The sequence below is a fragment of the Scomber scombrus genome, chromosome 11, assembly GCF_963691925.1.
Source record: "Scomber scombrus chromosome 11, fScoSco1.1, whole genome shotgun sequence".
Taxonomy (NCBI): Eukaryota; Metazoa; Chordata; class Actinopteri; order Scombriformes; family Scombridae; genus Scomber; species Scomber scombrus.
The window spans coordinates 16429655-16439906 of NC_084980.1; positions in this window are offsets into that span (position 1 = coordinate 16429655).

Here is a 10252-nt window from a genome sequence, read left to right on the forward strand (position 1 = left end):
CTAACTGGGAAGGATTGACAGCCGATCATCAACTCAAGCTTTCCTTTTGCCATCTAGCTGCAACATCCAAGGCTTTATTACTAGCCAATAATGTTCCCTCTTGAACACACCAGCACCATGCATCACATAGTTACTATTTCTTCTAATACACTTACTAGTTTTCTTGCCAAGATTTAGATTTAGAAGATTGAAGCCTCTCTAGTGTTTGTGCAGTGAATGTAATGCTTAGTTTGTCACAAGGAAACAGGTGCCTGCTTTGTCAAAAGCTAACAAAGTCTATAACAACATGTTGTAATCTGATGGAGTGTCATGTTCTGGACTGTTTCTTGGCTAAACACCTTGTGTTATGCTTCGGTTTTTGTATAGATTAAAAAAACACGATATAACATGTTCATTCGTGAGCTGCTAGGTGGGTTTTGCGACCTTTACACAGAAACAGATAGGCTAGCTGTTTTTGCCTCTTTCCAGTCTTGTGCTAAGCTAAACAAACCAGCTGCTCTCAGTAATGTCATATTTACTGTATAGACATGCTAGTAATATAAATAACTAACTCACTAACTAACTAATAACTCTCAGCAAAAAGAGCAATGATGAGTATTTCTCAATATGTTGAACTATCCCTTTAACCTAATCTAAACATTGGGGAAACAGCTCCCAGAAAATTTGTTTGACGCTGGCAGAAATGGGCAAGCCTTAGAATCACAATTTAATCAGCTGTATCATCCCCAGTTTTATAGCACATGACCGGAGGACCTTCAACATAAACCAGAAATTTCAGCATTTAAATGATTTTTTTTTTGGTAGTATGTGGCTGCAGTAAGATGCCTCCTTTTTCCTTTATGCCTGAGTTCAAACTGCATAATTGATAGCCTACAGTGAGTGTTTTGGAGCGCATGCATAGGAGGAATATTTCCCTATGGGGACATATAGTTGATGCAGAACAAAAATGACATTTTCTTCCTCACATGGTGCAGCTGTTAAAGCACAGAAAATAACTTTACTCTGCTGAGACAGCTCTCACAGCACAGACCATAACACAAAAAGGTCTTACACAGTTTTCACCAGCATAAACACATACAGTGTATTGTAGGATACTCAGTGGGTGTTTGTTTATGGTCAAAAGTGAAAGCCAAAATATCCTCCAAATAACAGCATGGAGACATGCATTATTTTTCAGAAAATTTCTGTCTCCAGTGGCACACTCCCCAATGAACTTTACAGAGTATTGATATTTTAGGCTATGCTGTATGCGTTTGGATGCTGCTGAGAGTAGGGGGATGTTGAATTGTGAATTTGATACAGTGAAACTGTAAAAGTGGTGTGTTTCTGGGAAGAAGGGTGAAGGTACTGGTGTTTAAAGAAGGAATCGTTCCCTTGTGTAAGTGGATGTGACAGCTTCTCACCCAGGAGAGCACTTGTACTGAGCACACACTAGAGGCCAGCAGGGCCACCTGTCACACAGATCTGTGACTAAAGAACTCTATTAGCGAACAAGCACCCCGGGGTAACACACACACATATATACACACGCATGCATGCACACACACACGCACACAAAAAAATCAATATGCGAATGAATGAAAAGAGCTATAAATGTAGAGTGATTAGGTAAGAAGACAATAAATATGGCAAAGGATAAAGCGGAGAGGAGAGGAAAGATTGACAGCCCCATTCAATATTAATGCACATTTTAATGATCCCATTCTCTACATTATATCCTTCTTGTCACTATGGTCTGCAACATCATTGCTCAAAAGAGCACATTTTTCACTTTAAATGATTTACAGTATACAGAGGGTGTGAATGGCGACAAAACAACATTTTCCTTACTGTAATACGTGTTAGGGGGTGCATGACCATGTTTCACTCTGTCCACACTCGACTCGGCATATGACAATTATCATGATGGATTTGCACTAAACTGCGTACATTGCCATGAATGCACAGTGTATTTGAAAATTTAAGTGGGTCTTGGTTGAAAGAAAAATGATCTATATTTCAAATGAAAGTCAAGTGGTGTGGAACCAAACGCACACTGCATGCTTGTATTTGCGCATGTATGCATGCAACTTTTCCTTTCCATTTTATTGTCTAAAATAATTACCTGTCAAACACTGTTTATACATAATATAGGTTACTTAATGTGCAGAGATACCCCTTTGGAATGGAATAGCCAGAGGAATTTTCCACACTGTCACTCTGTTGTGGTCAAAAAGGTAATCATATTTGACACTGCCGCATCCTCTGAGAAACTACGACAAGTTGGGCTGTCAGGGCTCCTTTGCCTGGATCTTGTCCTTGAAGCCTTTTGTCATTTTTCAACTTCTTGCATCCTCCTCCAGAGAGTGTAGTGGTGATGTTTGATTTTTAAATGGCTGCTGGAATAATATCCATGAAATCGGGGATGATCGTTGCTGTCTCTCAAACCACTACCTCCCCCATTACCTCCCTATTGCTGGCTCTCACGTGATGCTGTCTGGCTGATCCAGGGAGAGAAATTCATTGGAACAGGTGGAGCTGTGGACCATATCCCATTAGTGAGCCTGCCAAAGATCGGTCCCTGTAGGAGTAAATCCTGCTCTTCATGCACCATAGGCACAAGCTACTGTATATAGACTTAAATATATGGGCTAAAACCTGCTTCTCTTGCAAAAATAAGGAGGGAATGATGAGCATATAGATCACAGCTTTCATTACTTTTAATAAATCTGTAAAATACATGATGTAAACCCCATTTTTCTGAGGGGAATGTACTTAGCCGGGAAACATTCAGAGAACAGTCATTTGCAATGAAAGTCATTGGCTGAAAATGTACTGTAGGCTTGTTGATGTGTGTATTGTGAGTGCATGTGAAGGGCGGACATGGCTCTGACTTTGGCTTTGACTGGCTCGGCTGTTAGCCCCTGGCTTCATGACTCTTCCCACATGGCAACACATTATGGCAACACTCTCAATTCTATACATAGTACAAGGAATAATGTCAAAACAAATGAGAATCATTGTACGCAGTGATCTGATAAACCAGTTTTCCATTTTCTTTTTCTTTATGTTGCGAGAAAATGAAGTGGACCAGACTTCAAACAATAATAGAACTTACTAAAATATGATGTCCAGGATGGCATGTTTTTTATGGTGAGATGTGTCCCGTATGAAATCAAATGTGTGATGTTAGATGATTAAATGAAAGCCACAGGAAAAACTTGACTTGTTTGAAGTATACATTAAAATTATTGTGTAGAGTGCACTGTCTATATTGACAATGATATGTTGTCATATTAAACATTACAGTTCAATATTTTAAGCCTTATGCCTCCTTTTAAAAATGTTCCTCTGAGTTTATTAGGGACACAAATGTCTGCAAAATTTGAATTATTTTCTATAAACTAAATGCAAAGTGAATTATTTTGGGGGGGATTATCACAGTCATTTCAATGATTAACAACAGCATTGATTCTGATGCATTATTATTTTTTGTGCAGTGTCAGATTTAAAAAAAAAAAAAAAAAAAACTCCCTCTGGGATCCCATTATAACTACATTTTTTGACCCTCCAGCCAAAAAAATGACTCTTTCATACATTCCTGTGTTCATGGCTGTCATTTGGAAGACATGGCTTCAAATTCTTTTTTCCACCAGATTTAACTGTACTTTACCTATGGGAGAATTCCCCAGTCCTTCTCGTTTATGAAGCACAGCAGACCAATGAAAAATGTGGTTGCATGCAAAATGGCCTGGATGTGTTGGTATGGGTGTCAGAGTGTGTAATTTATGTGTGTATTGAAAAATGTGTGTGTGTGTGTCTGTGTGTCTGTGTGAGTGTGTGTACGTAAATGTGTGCATGCGCGGATACAAATAGATACTTTATATTGACCTTCAGGTCTCCATTTATAGCATTTTGTCTAAATTTCTCACTCTCTTTATCTCACTCTCTCACACACACACACACACACACACACACACACACACACACACACACACACACACACACACACACACACACACACACACACACACACACACACACACACACACACACACACACACCTTCAAAGCTCAAAAATGTGTAAAATAAATGTACAGCACATTTGAAGCGTTATATTTTATATTCTATTGAGTTTGATGACCTGTGCATGTGTGAGTGGATGCATGAGCGAAAGTGGTTGTGTGTGTGTGTGTGTGTGTGTGTGTGTGTGTGTGTGAGAGAGAGAGACACAGTAATTTTTCAATACACACATACACACGACACTCTGACAGTCATATTAACACATTCAGGTTATCTTGGATTCAACCACATTTTTCACTGGTCTGCTGTGCTTCATAATACAGGACTAGGACTGGGGAACACTGCATTGTATACTCCCATAGGTAAAATACAGTAAAATGATGTTATCTGGTGAAAAAAAAGGGGGTCTATAATACACACTGTATTATAGACCTGTTATAAGTGAATGATTAAAATAAAATATATATATGTATATATATTAAAAATAATGTCCTTGGAGAATTTGATGCCATACGCATGAACACAGCCCAAATGATCAAGAAAATAAAAACTGAAAAGCTAAAAATGTCCTTAAGGAGGCATAAGGTTTAAATATATTATGAAGAAGAGGAATTTTTTCTATCAACGTTCCTTTCAGCTTTCTCAACATTTCTTATGTCTTCATATTAACAAATCAGCAATATACTCCAAAAAAAAAAGCTTTATTTGCTTACTTTATAAGTTTATGCTTTTAGTGTAATGCCACAAACACTGTCTGTTGTGTCCAATTAAAAAGAGAAAAAGCACCCAAATGAAGAGTAGCCTACCTCATAGCGGTGTCAAGGCAGAACGGGCTACAATGTCGAACTAGCTTACATCACCATTTCATTATCTCACATTTCAGTCTACATCAACAAACTGAACTTGGGGATCTTTGAACAATACTAGAATGTGTCTTATTTAACATTTATCCTACCAACAGGGTTAGCTGTAGACCCCAGAGGTATATTTTTCATATCTCACAGGTGCTTTATTATATCATTACAATTTTTCATGACTTTGTCAATCATTTTTTCCAAATGACTTCGTAGTATTGTTTTCTGTTTCTATTTTATTTAGTGCTTTTAAAAATACCAATGTATTGACATCCTGGGGGACCCCAGTTGAAAACACCCATTTCTGCCTATGCAGTTATAATTGATGGAACTATTTACTAGTTAATGTTTGCCATGGATTCTAAATTAAAGTATCATACATTACCAGGGGGGTAGGGACACTCTGTCAGTCATTTTGAAGGGTTTGTGGAAGGATTGTACTTAGTATAATTAACCAACTTTCCTAAAATGTATTATAATAACTTGTTTGTCTTTTGTTTTTGTTTTTCAGATGACATTAATTACAAAGTTAATAATGTTTTGAGAAGAAATAAGTTAAGATTTTGCTATGATGATTATTTCTTACAGTAGCCTATTCTTGAGGCACCCACGGACCCCAGTCAGTAGTCCTTCATGTTAAATATGTAGTAGGATGAGGGCTATGCTCAGAAATTAATTATAAGGTTACATCTCAAATGTAATGTATGCAGCCACTATCAGGAGGTAAAAGCTATTTTTAAAATAATTATGCTTTGGTTTATGAGACAGTACAGCAGTACAGCTAACCATTGATGTTTTGGCATTTTTACCAGCTTGTAAATCCACTGACTGCTCTGGGGTTTGATCTGTGTGCACTGTCTTGGGCTACAGTGGTTCAGTGGATGTCTCCCTGTATTATGATGGATTATTGTTGGGGGTTAAAGGAAAATATAACTCTGAGGGGGAAAAAACCCAATTCCTAGATTTTGTTGGTCCAATTTTCCACACTATTGTGTCCATGGTAGCTTTACATAGTTTACACCTGAGGACGTTTACAGTCTATCTGCCGGAATGTGCGTTTATAGCATTGCACAGCGTATTTTTAGGTCTTCCCTCTTGGCTGTAGTTTGATCTAATACCTAAACTCACTCTTTCCTGAGGTAATTTGTCAACTTGTTGAGAGATAGCAGAGTGAGGAAAGAGGCAAAAAGGATCACAGACGAAGCAAACAGACTGCCATGGCACATAATGGTTAGAGTAGAGGATCCTGTCTCCTCAGGAAAACAATATCAGAGAGCCTCAGCACATTCAGCGCTGTGTTCTCCTGTTGGGCTGTGCACAGCGGATGCTGTTTATTTGGGTTAGCTAAGTGTCCTGTTTCTCTTATGTCACTTTACCACTGGCTGGAACTGAATGCTGTTGAAAGCCTATGAAAAATGTGTCCAAGATAGACTCCTGGGTCTCATGCTGAGCTGAAAAGCTGTTTGAAGAAAAAGCAGTATAATTATCCTCATCACGGGAAGAGCCTATTGTGTATTTATATTCAAAAAGCAGTCTCTCTAAGCAGGCACCAATAATCCTTCTTCCCGTTATGTTGTCTTCTGCTTCTTTCCATCTTAGTAAAGAGCTTCTTTCACTTTGCAATCACACATGTGCAGTCTTAGTTTTCCACCTGCCACATTGTAGCATCTATACGATATTGTAATGTTGCAATAATGACTACCTCAATTCACAAGTAAGTGGGATACAGTGTCCTTGAACAACCGGCACTCATGAATTGAAAGTCTTGCATTACTCTCTAGGGCAGGGGTGTCCAAACTACGGCCCGCGGGCCAACTGCGGCCCGCAGTCCATTTTTAATTGGCCCGCAGGAAATTTTATAATTAGAATAGAATATGGCCCGCACTGCTTTGCATCTCAACCACCAAGTTTACTCCTGACCTTCCAGCCATCCTTGAGTCCAAAACGCAGCATCAATGCTCCCACTGAGTGCAATGCCGTTCCCGTTTTAGGTGAGTTAAAAATATATTACACAGTATCCGTGTGTTATTAAGCATAATAACTTAAATAACACGCTTGAAATGTACCCAGGGTTTCCCACAGCACTTTACAGTTAAGGCGGCCGCCTTAGCAACACACGCCTGCCGCCTTAACTAACGTCTTAAAAAAATAAAAAATAAAAAACAAAAATAAATATATATATATGATCAGGGCCTGAATTTCAGCGTGGGATTGCAGGTATTGCGCACAATTTAATTGATTCCCGCAAATCCAACACTTATATTCCTGCACACATTTACAGCGATGTATATTAATGTTCAACCAACGTCTGCAGCGGTGTTTACTGCAGGACGACTGGCCGGAACCGCTGTGTCCGACTGTCTGACTTCGACCCTGAACACACCTGTAGCTCTCGCTGTACCTCCCGCTAGCATAACACAGACAAGCTAACAGTGATATTAAGTTTAAGGAAACAAACACAGACCGCTGGTTAAAACATAAATCTACATCATCTGAGGCAGAACCTGCTCAGAAAAACTAATGAAAACAGCGCCATGTGATGTCATCATTAACAACGTTAATCCTCAGACAGGTAACTGTGACGTTACTATAGCAACACGTTTCAGGTTTTCTCATTCAGCAGTCCTGAAGAGAGAGAGTGAGGCAGATTCAACAAAAATGTGATGCTACTGAAGCTGAATATCACTACTTAACTGTAAAATACTATATAACTTGTAATTACTATAAAATAAAGTTAAGAGAATAAGTTAACTATATAAGATAGACTCACTGGCCTAACCTGTGCAATCTAATTTAATCCAATACAGCAGCTCTGCTATAAATTCTACATTTATGAAGCTTATACTACATTTTTTAACAAGAAGGTGAAAATTCTGCTTTATGTTCATTATTGAGTGATTGAGGTGTATTAGGATGCATTATATTGAATGGTGTTCTTAATATTTTGTCCATTCCATCAACATACATGAGGAGGGCAAAATATTAGGAACACCTTTCAATATAATGCACCTAAGTACACCACCACCTCTTAGTACGACCTCAGTAATAAACTAAGTGGAATTATCACATTTTTGACAATGTCAACAAAAACTAAAAATGTATAACCCCCCCCCCCCCCTCCGTTTCACTGCTCCCCACCACCTTAACAAACACATTTTGTGTGGGAAACCCTGGTACCCATCCCATTTTCCCCTTTATTGTTCTTTCTCTGTACTGTGAATGGGATCACCATCCTGTCTAAGAAGAAATCTGAGGCTGCTGTTCTGAGAATTAGCTACCAACCCTTTTTCTGAAAAAAACAATAAAAATCCATTTATGGAAAGCTTTGATGACGGCTGATTTTTTCTGTAAATATATTCAACAATATAGCAAATTTGACCAACTTTTAAAGGATTTTTCTTACTTTAATACAATAGATGTGAGGCTATATAACTCACCTCTAGTAAGTGGCCCAGCCCCTCGTATATTTTGCCGTATATGGCCCTCAGTGAAAAAAGTTTGGACACCCCTGCTCTAGGGAGTAAAGGTGACTAAGGATTCGGTTCATGACTCTGAACCTAATGGGAATGTCAGTATTATTATAAGAATGATCCATCTCGTTTTTCTTGACCTTTTGTTTGAATACTCCCACTGAGTGTGTATTTAGCACAGCAAAATCAATCATCATGATGCTTTTTGTTCTACATGCACAACATTGACAAGTGGCTACAAATTGTACTTAGCATAGTAATGTTTACAATTCAGTCTTTTTTTGTAATGTCTGCAATGAATGGGCGATAATATATGATTGTATGGTATTTTAATCACACAAAAGCTGATGTTTACCCCAGGCTGGGAAGTGAATCAATAAGACTGCTTAAAGGGATGTATATTTTCTTAAATAGACATGAACTAATTGTGCTCCATGTGAAAGGTGTCAAGGTACAAAATGTAAATCCTTGCTGGCCTGTATTTAAGCAGAGTCAGCAGGGCCAAAGCTGCCATTGAATAATATGTCAGTAATTTAGTTCTATTTGTGGCATGTTGGTCATCATGTTGTCTTGCTTTTACTAAAACACAAATAGACAGATATGTGAGTGTTATCTTATTTGAACACTATTGATTAAAGTTTGTACGAAATGGTTTTGCAACAAAGTTGTGGAACGTTGAGAATGAACGTTGTGTTATAACATAATGTAAGAGAACCTTGAGTTGCTCGCTACTGAGTAGTTTTTTGAACAGGTTTTTTTTTTTTTAAAGAAATCTGAAATGAGAAGAATTTGAAGGTACACAGCCTTGGAAATTCCAAGTAGTGTCTACAGTGAATAGAAAATATTGCCAACAATGTCTTCTTTTTTTTTTTTTTGCATTTACAAAAAATATTAATTGCACAAATAATTGACATTCACATGAAATGGCACTGATGCTTACAAAGTCGTGGTAAAGATTACGTTTGAGTGGACACCCTACAATGGATTTTGGTGAATTATGGTATTACTGCATCTTTTGCTGGTTTCTGACACCTTCAAGATTTTGTTTCCTGTCCTAAGTACAGAGCTGAAACTACATATAGGAAAGCCCCGGTTTGTCATACACACAACTGATTGACATCTTTATCCGTACAAAAAGAGTGAGAGAGATGTGCCTTATTTAACATGGTGCTCTCCTGAGATTTTGTCCCTCTTCAGCCCTGACATACTGAACGAAGGACAGTTTTGAAGCTGTAATGAATGCTTCAAGATGGCTAGTTTACCTCTTGGATCCTCATCACCCTCCTGACCATGACTGTCAGCATGACTGGCCTATTACGAAGCAGAGTATGCACCCATAGAACTGGTGGCAATGTGTCTTAGAACTTTTTTCAAGCTCAAAATTGGCTTTAAGTATGTCCATCCCCATAGATGACATGGCAATTATTTATCTATTTTTTTGTAGGTTTTGCTACCTGGCACTCATGTGATCTAATTCTAATCATCCCTGTGCTTAATATGACATACTCCAAGTTAACCCCACCAACAGGAAATCCAATTGGATTCCTCACAGCTGGAAAATACTTGGGAAAACCAGCCTTTCTATCTACATTATTACTTTGTCTTATGAAAGTTTAACATACCCCTCTCTCAGATGTGCATTATCGGCTCATGTCTCTCATGCTCATTTTTCACTTTCAAGCCACCACATCCATGCACATTTTGTCCAGTATTGCTGTGCCTTGAACATCATTAACATACATTTTGCATAACCAAGTCTTTGTAGAATCTCTGACGTTTGGGTTGTGAAGCTTTTTTTCTGCAGTTAAACGAACATAGCAAATTTGTAGCTCTTCTTAATGAGACAGTCGTGCTGCTAACATGGTCTTGTGTCACAGGCAATCCATAATTTACAAACATTTAGTGCTTGCCAGGATACAGTACCTT